The following is a 15,229-nucleotide window of genomic DNA, read 5'->3' on the forward strand; positions in this document are numbered from 1 at the left end:
ACATCCGAACAGTCAAGAGACCTCTTTTCAAACAAAAAAAAGCCATCTTCCCCTCTTATCCCTTACTACTTCCTTAACCTGTCACTCAATCGAATTTGATAATAGAATCCCAACTCCTCATACCGTTGCAGATGAGAAGTATGCATGGACATATTTCTTTGGCAGGCTAATCTTAGGAACATTAGTGCTAAAATGGGTTTCTTGCAAAATGATCACTTCCGGGGCAAATGGTACTAACCAGTTAAGAAGAGCTCCACCCTTACATGGATTCAGGAGCCCATTCACATTACATGAAATTAGTTTAATATTCTGTGACATCCCTTTTGAACTCCAAAAACATAGACCTCTATCTGCTTTTCCTGCAGTATTACATCCTTATTTCACTCTCTTTCCCTGTTCCACCTGACTTGATTTGCAAAACATTAGCTCCTACCCTGTTTACTTTTTGTCTGCCTCCCCAACCCCCTTGTACCCCCCTAACTCACCCCTCCCCCTTCCCATTGCTGAAAACCGCCAACCTGCCAGCCCTGGCCCCTCCCTCAGCCCTCAACCTATTGCTGCCGTGGTGATGCGCCTATCCACATAGAACGCGGGCCACCCACCAACTAAAAAAGAAAAAGAAAGCTCCTGCATCACCAATCAAAGATTATGTTACCTCTCCTGCATTTGTGATTATACTTGAGACATATTTGATAGAAAGACACTTGCATCTTCTACTGAAGAAAAAACATGAAATTGGCCTTTTACCAGCACTTTTAGTTTGGCTTGTTGTGTTATAGAGACTTGACCTCCTAAACGTTTACATGTTTCAATCAAACCCTGGAATGCCTTAGGGCGTTTGGCTGTTACAGCAGCCACGTCTGAGAACACCCTCATATGAGCATTCCCAGAAATGGGAAACGATTTTTGATGAATTGCATTGACCAAAACCTGTTGTTTAATGAGGAAATTCACAAAATTAACAAAAATTGTCCGTGGATACTTGGAAGCTGCGAAATGCTGGACTGAAACCCTATGTGCTCTCGTGATAGATAGATCATTCAGGGCATTTGCAGGATACATTTCTTGATGAGAGAGTTCATCAACTGGGGAACGTTCTGAATCCCCCTGCGACTCACTTCCTTCTGTAATGCCAATGAACCTTAAATTAATGCGTTGCGAGTGGTTTTCGAACATCTCCATTTTGGATTTTATCTGTTGCATTTTCTTTAATTCTGGTATAATGTTGTTGTCCATTGTTTAAAAGAGATCTTCAAGCACAGAAATTATTTGTTCAGCCTCCGAGAGACGTTTAGGCAATTGTACCAGAGTATCTTCCATTTTAGACAGACTTTAGTCGAATGTTGCTGTGTCCAGAGCTTGCTGTAGTTTTAGCCCCCTAATCAGAATCATTTCCAATAGTGGTCACAACACCTCCGAAGTAGAGTCTAAATGGATTTCCACATTATCCGGTTCTGATGCTGTCACCTGCATTATTTTTTCTTCCTGATATGGATCTTGTTGCTTGTCATGAACCAAATTTTGGCCTACATTTACTGGTTCGGGAGTGCAAACCAGTCCTGTGGCACTTAATAACATTCCAGTTGCTGGTACGTCTAATATCAACTTCACCTGAATCTGGGTCAATTTTGGTTGTTCTCGCAAGCATGGTACAGTTTCTGTCTGCACCAAGTCTATTTTAGAAGTGATTTTCTGAAACAGAGGATAATCTTTTGATTTACTTGAGGGGGCAATAGGAGCGATAGCTGCTGCAGCAGTTGGGGAGGGGGTGGGCCAGGATCCTCCTGGAATGAAATATTAAGTTCCTCTAGTCCATCTTCCTCTAAAAAGGTTTTCTCCCCTGTTGAACATGATTAGTGGGCTGCCTCCACCATGGCCACCCGCTGCATTTCCTTCTCTCTCTCCAGCCTGCTACCCGACACGAGACACTTTTTTTCGTTGCTTTGGTATGGCCGGAGCAGGGGGATAACCGGTTTGCTTGGCACGCTGTTGTTGCATTGCGTTGGGATGCATGAGCAGAACGACACACTGCCTTGCATGTTGAGTCCACTCCACAACTCTGCGCATGCTAGGCCCACCCACCTCAGGTCAGTTGAGCTGCTCTATGCAGTCCAGTCCACATGAAGCTGCTCTTATAACTGCTTTTCCTTTATCTGCTTAATTCCAGTAAGGTACTGCAGTCTTCCCACAAGTGCTCCCACATGTCCATGTATGAGATAACAGGACCAAATGCGCCCAATCCCTGACCTAAGAGTGCGGGCCGTCATCACCCTGTGTCGAATATGCTCCAGGGGGCCGCCGTCCATTTTCCCAGCAAACCTTTCCACATGCGGCGAGAAAAACAACCCAGTGGCTCCGCATCTTCCCCCTTGCTGCTGCTACTGCTGCCATGAGCTGTTCCGCAGCCATTATGTAGCATTGCAGAAGCGCGTGTCGTCAGTTGGTGGGAGGGAAGGCATCTTGGAGATCATCATCCGAGCATGGGGATTCCAAAGAGAACCAGAATATCGGCAAATTTCTGGCTTGGACAACAAAGAGCCAGAAAAGTGCCCAAATCATAAATCAGTTAAATGATCAAATCTCCCACCCATTAGTAGAAGATAATGATAGGATTGCAGATTACTTTTTCTCACACATTTTAAAAACAAATATATGGAAACGCAGACAATGGCGGAACATGAGCTAATACATTTTGAATTTTTTGGTCTGTCTCAATTATCAAGGGAATATATTAAGCAGGTTAACAATGTTATAGATTTAGTAGAAATCGTGGGAGCGCTGAAACACATGGCAAATGCTAAGGCAAGGGGGTGAGATGGGATTCTGCTAGAGGTATATAAGAGGTTTCAAGATGAACTGATGCTTTTTAAAACAAATCTTTTAAACCAAACAAAAGACAGGGTTGAGGTGCCTAAAGGATTTTAGAGTCGGTGGTGATCATTTTTCTTGAAAAAAATGAAGATCTGCGGGATCCCAATTCTTATCATCCAATTAGCCTGTTAAATACAGACTACAAGATTTTTATGAAAATATGGGCGATGAGAATAGCCCCATGTGCCCAGCAAGTAGTGCACACAGATCAGAATGATTTCCTGCCGGGGAGACTAATGGCCACCAATGCTTATTATTTATTACAAGTGATTGATTAGTTCTCTGCCAATCAGATTAAAGCCACAATACTTATGATAGATGCTGAGATGGCTTTCGATTTGGTAGATTGGCTTGCTTTATTTTTCATTTTAGAGAAGTTCCGATTTCCATTACAGCTGATCGCTATGTTAAAAGAAGTATATAGTCAAGCGGAAGCCAAGATTATTATTAATGGAGCAGAAGCAGGGAGGGTGAATATTCATCCGTGAACTCTTCAGGGATGTCCACTGTCTCCCCTGTTGTTTTCTCTTTTTATTGATTCACTTGCGGAGAAAATCCAATCCAATCAGCAGATAATAACACCTATGGCAGGGATGTCGAAAATTAAACTATACGCAGATAATATAATTTTATATCTGAATGCGGAGGAGCAATCATAAAGAATGCATTGGACGAAACTGAGAAGTTTTAAAAAATTGGGGGTTATACAGTAAATCAGGCAAAACCAGAAATTCTCGCATTTAATCTGATCCCCTCAGAGACGCCGGCATGCTTACCGCGTAAAATTTCAGGTCCTATTAGATATCTTGATATTTTGGTAACGAAACAATATGCGGAATTGTTCTCATTAAATTATGGAAATATGCTAAGAAAGGTAAAAAGATTACTTAATAAGTGGAGCTTATTGAATTTATCATTAATTAGATGGGTTTTCATGGTTAAAATGTTGTTACTCCCACTGTTCCTATTTCTTTATAATACCTTTAAAAATCCCCAATTCCAATTTTAAAGAATTAAGAGGCATATTTACAACGAGGCGATAAAAAATTATCGCTGCTTTTGTGGCCGTTTTCGGCCGAAAAGCGGAGATAATTTTATCGCTATATTAGCAAGGTCACGCTAACGCGTGAAACCTTGCTTTAACGTGGGGATTTCTAACGCCCAGCTTTGCATCTCTAAAGAGATGCAAAGTGGGCGTTCCTGACCTGACATGATAGGAGAAATGTCGCTAAGCGACATTTCTCCTATCATCAAGCCCCACGCTATAAAGTATAGCGTCAGGAAAAGTAGCGATAACACCTGTTATCGCTGCTTTCCTAACACCTGCTTCAGGACTGACTTAGCCATGATATCCTATGGAAGGTGGATATCATGGCTAAGTTTGTGAGTCCCTATCAACTAGCTAGCGTGAGATTATCGCTGGGTTTCCAGCGATAATCTCACGTTAGCCAGTTGGCGCTAGGATTTTTATCGCCGATGAGATAAGCGTTGCTAATAGCACGCTATCTCAGCGATAAAAATCTGCGCTAGCCGGCGATAATTATCCGAGCGCTAAGTGCGCTCAGCGATGATTATCGCCGGTTGTTGTTGATATGCCCCATAGGGGCATATTATCAACCCAGGCGATAAAATTATCGCCGCTTTAGCGGCAGTATACTGCCACTAAAACGGCGATAATGGGCTTGATAATATGCTCTATGGAATTCCAATAGAAGCCCATGTTAGACGTCCTTCACATCTAACATGGGCTTCAATTGAAATTCCATAGAGCATATTATCAAGGCCATTATCGCCGTTTTAGAGGCAGTTTTCTGCCGCTAAAGTGGCGATAATTTTAACGCCGTCCTTGATAATATGCCCCTAAATGCAGTGATTTGGAAGTTGCTTTGGAATGATAAGCAACCTTGTGTAAAATTAGATACATTGCAATTGGATATGGTGCACGGGGGTCTTGTATAACCACATTTTACGATAAATTATCAGACCTCTTTGGTTAATCTTATAACACAAGTAGGTGGCCCAAACTCAATCTAGGGTAATTTTCTTATGAATCATATGACAAAGGAGAGTGCAATTAAATTACGAACTTTTCTACAAGTAGCAAAAATCCCCAAGAAAACCATATGTAAGGTTTTATTGACATTATTAGGAAGAATTCAGCTGTTTTTAAAATCTCAAGATATTCCTGTTTACCATTAAGTCTGGGCAGTGAGCTCTGCTCCGCTCGCTAAGTTTGCGGAGAATTCCACACTACATGTGGAGTTGCGAGAAATAGCATAGTGTAGCAAGTGCGAGTGTTGAAAATCAACCTCCCGGCAAGATTTCTCAATGCAGGCGGTCAGATTTCTCATTGCGAGTGGTTGCGTATGCCCGCGACCGCTCACGTTAAAAAACTGTCCGCTCGTGTTGAGAAAGCTGCAGCTCGAGTCAAAATGTACTCGAGCAGCAGAAAGGAAGCAGCACCCGCTTGCGCTGTGCATGGTGCCGTTTGCAATGATTGCACACTGCAAACAAGCACCTGGCACTGAAAATCACATAAACAACATTTATCCCACGCACTCCGCCACTTGTGGAGCTCCGTGTAGAGCGGCGGAGTTATTTTTTCACTTTGCAGAGTTCTGCGTAGCAGAACTCGGCGAACTCCGCCCAGGCTTACTTACCGTGCCTATACCCCTATTCAAGATTGTGCAGCAGGTGGTTTAAGGCTATCTGAAGGGCTGTAGGCTTATGGTATTGCCTGCTGCACCAGAGCCTAAGAGGGGAAAAAGCTATTGTGGAAGGACTTCAGAAAATTCATTCAGAGACAGGCTGTAAATTTAATATAAAATATTGAGTGCAGCTTAGCAAGATGAGTCACAAAGGGCTTCGGGTGCCAATTGTAAGAGAATTCATTTTTTGTCTAGATAGCTTGTGCATTAGACGCCATCAAGATTACATAAAATGTATCCAACAATCCGTCTTCAATATTTTAGAAATAAAAAACACGACGCAGGTGATTGGGTACATATATTTTTTGAGTGTAATGATTTACAGCAATTTTGGAAAGAAGCGTTTTTAAGTATTGCTCAATGTATGCCCATCACAGTTGCTCCATCTTCTATGTTGGTCGCATTTCGTTCTTCTGACGAGACAAAACAGGAAATATCAGCAGTATTTTATGCTGATATTGATAACAGTGGCAAGATCACTTATTTTACAGAATTGGAGAACAACTATTCAACGAATGATTGGCAACTGGATTAGTAAAATGTGTAAGACATACAGATTTGAGGATGCTTATGCAAAGAGGGTGGGAGCCACGTAAACATTCAAGGAAATATGGGAACGTTTTTATTCCCTTTTTTTTTTTTTTAAATTAATCAGTTCTTATTTTACTGTAATATGTTGACTACTGTTTGTCCTATGTTGCACTTTTTGCACCTTAGTTTAAATAGCTTTAGACATCCAAAGAATTCTGCTGCTATTCGTGTTGATCTAGTCAAGTTTTGTATAGTTTTATGTCAGATTAACTAGTAATCAGAAGGTTGTGATGTATTTATGTGGTGTGATAAGTACTGTTTGCTTCAATAGCACTTTTTGCACCTTCACCCTGTACTTTTTGTGCTGCTACTTGTGATGATTAGTTTAAGATGTTGGAGGCCTTCTGTAAGAACATTTAGTGCTTAGATCGCTGCAATACATGTTTGCACTTTAAAGGTTCCCTTCTATTCTTGTATGATGTATGTATGGGTCGATATGTTGTAATTTACATATGTTCCTGCTCTCTTCCAATAAAAAATATAAAAAAATAAAACAGAAAAGACAATAAATCAGCAGTTACAGATTTATGGTGAAGATATTGTGAATAAGGAAGTAGAAGTTGAAGCTCACAATCTTGCTGACATTATCATGTGTGAGGGCACACAGGTTTTCTTGCATTCAAACATATTGGGCCCGATTCACCAAAGTAATCTGAGACAAAATCCTAAATTTACGACTTTCGGTTTTCACAAAAGGCATATAGGAGTTAGGATTCCTAAATTAACTACTCCTAAATGCCTTTTGTGAATACCGAAAGTCGTAAAGTTAGGATTTTTCGTAGTTTAGGAATCCTAACTTTAGGACTCCTAAATGCCTTTTGTGAATACGAAAGTCGTTAAGTTATGATTGTTCTCAGTTTAGGAGTAATAAAGTTAGGACTCCTAACTTTAGGACTTGTAAATGCCTTCTGTGAATACCGAAAGTCTTAAAGTTAAGATTCAGTCTCAGATTACTTTTGTGAATTGGGCCCGCGGATATTTATCGAACAGTATCAACTATTTCACCAACAAGTTTTAATAATGTACTTGTGTACTCTTTGAAGAGTTGTGATGAAACGAATGTGGCAAGTCCATATGAACACCTCATGTGATTCATTTTACCTCTCGGTTACAGCATCAGACCCGGGAAGCAAAGGAGACAGCACCACAGATGTTGGGGAAGCAGCTCGCCGTAGTGGTACCTGTGCTGTGAGTGAGCAAGAGGGAACCAGTGGCACGGAGGGTGTCAGGATAATCACTGAGGGCACAAGCAATGTTACATCAGTCACATCAGCATCACGCTCCAGCTCCAGTGACGGCTTTCAGGTGGTAGTGGTTGCCCTTGGACCTGAATGTTCTCCAGGTGCGTACCAATCATGTCTTCCCTACAGAGATCTACTCAGGCTCTAGCCTCCACACTGACTGCAGCATTAGCCCAAATCCAGCATTCCAACTCCCCTCCTGCTTCTTCCCCATCCACAGTCTCCAGTTCCCTCCCTAAGCAAAGCACACGCAAACATAAACATGCATCCCTAGTCTTGTCCTTTTGCTGCCTGGCCTGCCACCTAGATGCCGCTCCTGGGGAAGGTGCCCCTTTGTAGTACAATTGCAGGCAACCGATGATGGGCAGGAACTTTGTGGCCCACATACGACACCCTTTTGGACTCGCCATTGGCTTTTTTCTTTTTGGACAGACCCATGTATGTGGAATAAAGCATGTTTTAAATCTCTTTTTGTGTTCCAAAAATGGATCTGTTGTTAACGGTCATTCATGTGTAAACTGTGATGTAAGTATACAATGATGCTAGTATGACATGGATTGCATATGGTCCATGGAGTATGAGCACTCTGTTATGATGCAGTATAGTTTGTTGTGCCTACATTGGCTGGGTGTCAACATCAACATTAGATTTGTCTAGGAGTGTGACATGAAGTCACAAACCTTTGCATTTGAAATTAGACGTCCTGCTTGCGGATGGCAACACAGTACAAGTGTAGCAAAGTACAACAGTGTTGGCAAAGCATGCTGCATATGTATGTAATGAGCTGAACGACAACTGTCTCATCAATGCACCTGGATACATATGGACTTTGGGCACACATATGTACACAGAGTAATGGTACAATTGATGTATGTGACTTGATAGAGTTGGACCAATGCCTGTGCCTTCGAAAGATCTGGTTAACTCGTTGTAATGACAGCATTGCAACAGGGGGCTGCCACTTTAGGCCAGTACCCTTTCAAGGCAGTTGAGCCATGTTTTACATGTCCTGTGCCTATGGTGAGTGTGCGGTAGGTATGATTCTGACAGTGTCCTGGCCTCCCCTTTCTTCATATATTCCTGTTAGGCAAGGTGTCTATGATCCGTATCTCCCAATGCATTTGCATTTTGACATTAGTCATTACATCCTAATTGTTTTGTTACATCATGTGGATGGTGTGTGTGTGTCCATGACATTGCTCATTGATTTACAATGTGTTTCTGTCTTTGCAAAGACACTATTGTTGTAGGTGTTAGTTACCTGTGCACCCAGTATATGGTAGAGGAATGGTTGGAACACTATTTGAATGCTAGTGATGATGACATGGTGTGAGTGTAGAGTTGTACAATACATAGCATTGTAATGTACATATCATTGTGGGCTGATGCCACAGTTAGAGTATCAGAGTCTGGGCTTTTCCCTAATCTGTCAACTGGACATAGGCCACATCATGCTTATGTGATATTCCTTTAGAATCTGTGTTGGTGCACACATGGCCCTGCGTTTGCTCCTACACCCCGAAATATGATGCACCGGACCAGACTATGGTAAGCAGCAGGATAGGGGACGTCTGGCCTCTGCAAGGGTGATGCTAATTGTAATGTGTTGTTCAAACATTTCAGCGAGTGTTTGTGCGATAAGTGAAGCTGAGTGTGTCTATCTGCTCAGAGATGCTGTGTGACATGCACAATGAGACCAAGACACAAGGCTTCTGACTTCTGGGTTGTGGTTTAGTCGATTAGTCTATTGTTTTTTTTTTCATCGTGACATGGTTTAGGGTGTTTCTCACAACATCATATTGGGTATTTTAGTCTGACAAGAGTTTTGTTGTGGAGAATCATAGGGATGTGTCTCAGAAGTATGTGGCTACCCTTTTCACCCAAATGAGCAACTTGATAGTGCATTTTACAAATAGACACAAGTTCTAAATGTTGTATTTTCAGGCATATGATGATTCTGGGACTCGAAATTACACACCCAACATTGTACCTAAGACACTTGACAGTTTGTGTTTGGCAAAGGCTGTTATAGTCATATCAATTATGTGACACACATGGGACTTTGCTCCATAGAGATTGGGAGTTGTCCCGATTCTGACAGGAGTGGATTGTGCTTGAGGTGTCCAAGATACTTCATCTAGTTGTTTTGGGACACTGGTGGGTGCTGCATGGGTTTGGGGCTAGATGTACGATGGATTTTTGCATGTGCAAATGGGTTTTAGAATGCAAAAAACCTACCCCCATGCTCTAACTCTATTTTGCTAGTCACTAGTTAAATAGCGACTCGCAAATAGGTTTAGAGACTCGCTTTTAGGAAGGGTGTTCAAAGGGCGTCCCTTCCTAATAGCGAATCTGTACCCCTCGCCATTTACCACCCTCTTTCAGAGGGTGGTAAACCATTCACAAACAGGAAGGGGTCCCCAAGGGACCCCCTTCCCTTTGTGAATGGACGCGCAACCATTTTTGCAGTGCAGGCAGTGGTCCCTGGGACCACTACCTGCCCTTAAAAATGAAACAAAAACGCTTCATATATTTTTTTTTTAAATGCATCCCGTTTTCCTTTAAGAAAATCGGGCTGCATTAAAAAAAAACAGTCACTTAAAATCAGTCCCAGACATGCAGGTCTGCTTACCCCAGCAGGCCACCATCCCTGGGAGTGCCAGCCATTCCCAATGGGGTCGCAAATTGCGACAGCCTCATGAATTTGCATGAGGTATTTCATTTGCGACCATATTGGGAATCGCAAACAGGGTCTCAGACACTGTTGTACATTGGCAATTGCGGCTTGCATATTGCGACTCGCAATTTGATGCAATTTGTTAGACGCAATTGGCAATGGTCGTACATCTGGCCCTATGTGTGTTATTTTTGTTTCAATTCTATTAATTTCAAAGGGTATTTTTTAAGTACATCAAACTGACATGTTGGGAATGCTAGACTATGTCAAGTCCTATTCGTATAGTAACTAGATGGGGCTGTATTTGGTCATCTAATGCACCTTTAGCCCTCTCGTGTGATACAGCTGAAGGTATACCTCTTCTGCGTGACACCGCACAGCAGGACTCTCCTTCTAGGCTCAGTACATGTGAGCACATGGAGCCTTAGTCATTGGTAACAGCAGTGGTGTAGAGAATATTGAGCTCTGGGTGCATGCTGTGTGCCAGTCCAGGCTGGCGCTGCCCATGGACAGCTGCCCAGGGCCTAAAAAATGCTAATAACTACAGAGCCCAGCAACAGAACACTGCCTGTAAGAGGCCGTTAGTGTTGTGAGCTACAGGTAAACAGCCCCCTTCCGGCGGTTTTTCAGTCATGGTGCAACAATTTGATGCACAATTAACGCACAACACCCCTCACCTGGGTCCCTTAGGAATAGGCTGCAATGGCAAAGTATTTGGCAGAAACATCCTCTCAGGATACAATCTGTAATGAGTTTGTTTAATTTGAGTTTCTTTTCCTGGCAGACTGGCTTTGCTGTCACCCCTCACTCAACAATGCATTGGCGTAATGACAGCAAATAGCCATAGCACCTGAGGGTGCTATGGATGAGACTAGCACCCGCCCCTGCCTGAATGTAAAGCAGGGGATCCTATGGGATGCAAAAAACACTGAAGTCTCACATCCATTATGCCATTGTATCACAACGGGCACTGCTCACCGGGTATGAGGGCAAAGGGAGAAGAGCGGAGAATGGACGAGAGTGGCATTTTGTGTACACTTTTCCAATGACAAACCTTTTGTTTGTACAAGCTATAACTATAACAATTTACACACACATCATTTGGAGATGAGCATATGATAGCTGTGTATTTAGTTATTTGTGCATTGAGAATAATAAATGAGGTTTGACAAATGTTTTATGCAGGCACATATCAAACAGAGAGGGACTTGAAGGAGTGGATTGCTCTGTGGACTGTGAGCACCCAGAAGTGTTGAGGGCCCATCTGCTGTGCAGGGGCTACAGGGGCTTGTGTTACACCCATGCACTAAATTGACAGACAGGAAGAGGTGGGTGTCAAACTGTGAAGCATAGCTGCACATGTTAGTAGAGAGGTAAGTGTTTGAGGGGCTGAGCTGGCTAAACAAGGGTAGAGGTGAGAGCGAGTTGTGATGTCATTTTGTGCATCGAGGCGGAGACTCTGATGTAATAGAGGCAGAACCAGTACAAAATTAGACAAGAGTGAAAGGAAAGTGTTAAGGGCAAAGGTAGTGCTTGGGTAGGATATGGAAGGTATTTTCATTGTTACAATGGGGATTGGAGGACATGCTGGGGTGTGGATATCAGAGTGTAGGACCGTGAAAAACTGGTTAAAGCCTGTGTGAGGTATGCTAGGAAGAGGTAGATGTGAAAGAGGTAGAACCAGCTCGACAAGGTTAGAGACTGCCTATAGATGAGAGCTGAAGTATGTAGCATTATGGTGAAAGGTGGCTTATATAGAGGCAGATTCGGTGAGAAAGGTAGTTGTGAACATGCAAAAGACAATGGAGGTATGGAGCATGGAACTGAGATGTAAACGAGCCATAGTGAAACAAGGCAACAGTTTGTTGGGAAACAAAGTGGATAGGTGGATGTCAAGGGGATACATCAGCTGTGGAAGTTAAGATGCTGGATGGAGAGATGCAAGGTTTTGGCCAATAGATGAATGGTGTGTTTAAATATACGGATGCTCTAGTTTGTCAAATGACTATTAGTAGGCCTTAAGCAGAATAACTCCAGATTCAGTGAGCAATGTAAGGGTCAGGATGAGAGATGTGGTGAGGTGTTAAGAGTGAATGTAAGAGGTGGATATAATGGTGTACCATTGCAAAAAAAGAGTGTACCAAAGCCAGTGGAAAGGGAAGTGATGGGCACATTGCACGTGATACGGTTATTGGCTGCTGATGAGGTGATACGTACAGTGCATTGTTATTAATGCATGAAGGAGAGAGGTGTAGTGTACATAGAGGGGAAGAGTAGTGCAGGGAATATAGGTGTGAATGTTAGAGTGGCAGCACCAGAATGAGAAGGTGAGAGTCTAGGTACTAGGTATAATAGTAAGAGATCATGGGTAGAGCTTAGGGGCAAGAGATGGTAGAGAAGATATGCAGTACCAGAGGGTGCTTGTAAGCAGCTTGTGGATGAAGGGGCGGTTGAGAGATGAGCATGTAGTTTGAGAGGGATGTGAGAGGGGTCAAACCAGCAAAATAGGGGAATAGACAGGCCAAAGTGTAATGTGGAAAGGTACATATGGAGAGGATAGGTAGATATACGAATGCCAAATCTGTTGCCAGATAAATGTAAGAGATATAGTTAGGGTTCACTGCTGCATGTTGTCTGTAACTGACTGTTCATTTCAGATTGTAGCAATAGCCGCTATGAGACCACTAGCATAGGCAAAACCAGTTGGCATCAAAGGGCACGTTTCTTCGACCGTGCATGCCTTGGCTGATGTTGTCACTGATTGCTCAGTCTTCCCCTCGTTTACTGCCCTGGAATGGAGGTATTGAGGGTTTTCTTTCCTGATGCAGATCCATTGAGTAGCAGCCCATCAATAGAAATGTGTGTGTTGGTAGCCCACCTGGGGCCAGACTACTTCTGAAGCCCCTCCCCATACTTCCCAGTACACTACACATGCATGGATACTTATGGCACTATGACTTTGAATAGAGATACAGAAAGTAGTACCAGTCCTAAAGGGCTTGTTCAATAAAATATATATTGAGGGGGAAGATATCCCGGGTTCTTGGGCGGAAGCTACGGTGACACTGATTTTAAAACCTAATAAAGATCCGCAGTCGATTGAGTCATATAGACCAATATCCCTACTAAATTCAGATTAAAAGGTTTTTATAGGTATATTGGCAGCTAGAGTGGCAAAGGTTTTAAAGGCGATAGTCCACTCCGATCAGAGAGGTTTCATACCAGGGAGGCAACTAAATGAGCTCACCTTTTAGGTAGTGGGGGCTATCGATATGGCAGAAGCAAAGAGGGCTCCCCTGACAATAGTAGCTATAGACGCTCCAAAAGCTTTTGAACAGGTTAACTGGGTATATCTCTGGGAAACTCTAAACATTTTTGGTTTCCCTAATAATTTTGTTCAGGCAGTTAGGAACCTGTACTCTGGTCCTAGAGCTAGGGTTCTGGTTAATGGTGTTCTGACTGATTGGTTTAACATTTCAAGGGGGACCAGGCAGGGGTGTCCTTTGTCACCGCTCTTATTTAACTTGTATATCAAGCCTTTTGTCAGCCGGCTTAGGAGGGATCCGGGTATACATCCTTTTATAAAGGGAGATATGGAATTGAAGCTTGCCCTTTATGCATTCGATCTGCTTCTGTACACAACAAACCCAAAAGAGGCTATTCCTATGTTAATTGAGAAGGCAGAAAAATATGGTGAAGTTTCAGGGTATAAAATCAATAAAGGAAAAACTGAAATAATGGAATGGAACCAAGTGAAAGGAAGTCAGGGGGTGAGAAGTCATATGAGGTATTTAGGGGTCCAGTTAGTACAGAAGCTCGAGGATATTCCTAATGTAAATTGGAGGAGGGTCTTTAAAGAGGTGACTAGTTTACTTACATGCTGGTCGAACCTCCCTCTTAATATCTATGGGAGGGTTAACCTCGTGAAAATGATAATCTTGCCAAAAATCACTTTTCTATATAACTCAATTCCATTGCTATTTAGGACTGAGGATATAGCTAAGCTACAAGGAAAAATAGGTACCTTTATTTGGGCATCGAAGAGTCCTAGAATAGCCTGGAAAAAACTTAGAAAAGGTCTCACAGTGGGTGGGTTAGCATTACCAGACCTACTTACATATTGCTATTCTTTCCAATTTAAAACTTTTACGATGCTGGCTAATAAAACAGACTCATCCTCCTTAGGCTTACTGTTCCAGGCCTTGTTAAAAGATATAGCGCAAGGTCAGGAATCTTTTTTATTCAAATATGGAAACCCGAAGTTTTTCAAAAAAGTTAGGCTGAAGATTTTGAGGGCGGCTCTAAAGATTTGGATGCGTATAAGAAGTAGGTTGAGAATCCCATACTATGCGCAACAAGCCCCCTTCTGGGATTCTCCTGGGACACCTGAGTGCCTACAAGATCAATTGAATTTGCCTCTAAAAATGGGGGGTATAAAATGTTGGGGCGATATGCAAGAGGGTAGTAAACTAATGAGTTGGGAGGCTTTTGGCAGGTTAACTCAAGGAACCCTGTCGAGATTCAAGTTTTATCAGATCTCATCCTGGTGGATGTCGTAGAATTGGGAGGAGGAGGAGGAGGTAAACTGTAAGGTGGACTTAATCACTAGAACAGGTGTATGGAAAAAGGAAGTTTCCTTTTGGTATAGAGCACTCTTGGAAGCAGAGGTTGAAGGGGAATCCCATGTCATAAGAGTATGGGGTAAAGAGTTTGGAGATAATGAAGTGGATTTGTATAAATTATGGTCTGATTCTTTTGTTATGCTACAGGCCATAGTTAACCCAGCTGTACTGAGGAGAATCATCTGTATACTATGTATCGAGTGTATTGGTCTCCAAAAAAGTTAACTAAGGTGACGGGGAAAGTGTACTGCTGTCCGAGGTGTAAGTATCCAGCTGCAGATAACATCCACATATTTATGGAATGTCCAAGAATTAAGTCTTATTGGATGGAGGTTTGTAAATTTCTAGAAGCTGTTTTGGAAAGGCCGATAGAAGTGAGTATTAGCCTGATTTTCTTCGGTCTAATGAATAATTACCATGTGAATTTAATGGGATCTAACTTTACACTCTATGTTATAATATTGGCAAGGAGAGAAATATGTAGGGACTGGAAGTCAGAACATCCCCCCGGCCTTTACT

General features: G+C 42.5%; 1 protein-coding gene across 1 annotated transcript in view; it reads left to right on the plus strand.

Moving 5' to 3' along the window:
- LOC146839319 (lectin-like) overlaps positions 1 to 15,229 on the plus strand; it is a 331,447-nt gene that overhangs the window by 20,217 nt on the left and 296,001 nt on the right. The window contains exon 2 of the mRNA XM_085650338.1: positions 7,285 to 7,512. The gene's annotated coding sequence lies outside the window, so the exon portion shown is untranslated. The remainder of the gene's footprint in view (positions 1 to 7,284; positions 7,513 to 15,229) is intronic.

Source organism: Triturus cristatus, chromosome 4_1 (assembly GCF_964204655.1).
Source record: "Triturus cristatus chromosome 4_1, aTriCri1.1, whole genome shotgun sequence".
Taxonomy (NCBI): domain Eukaryota; kingdom Metazoa; phylum Chordata; class Amphibia; order Caudata; family Salamandridae; genus Triturus; species Triturus cristatus.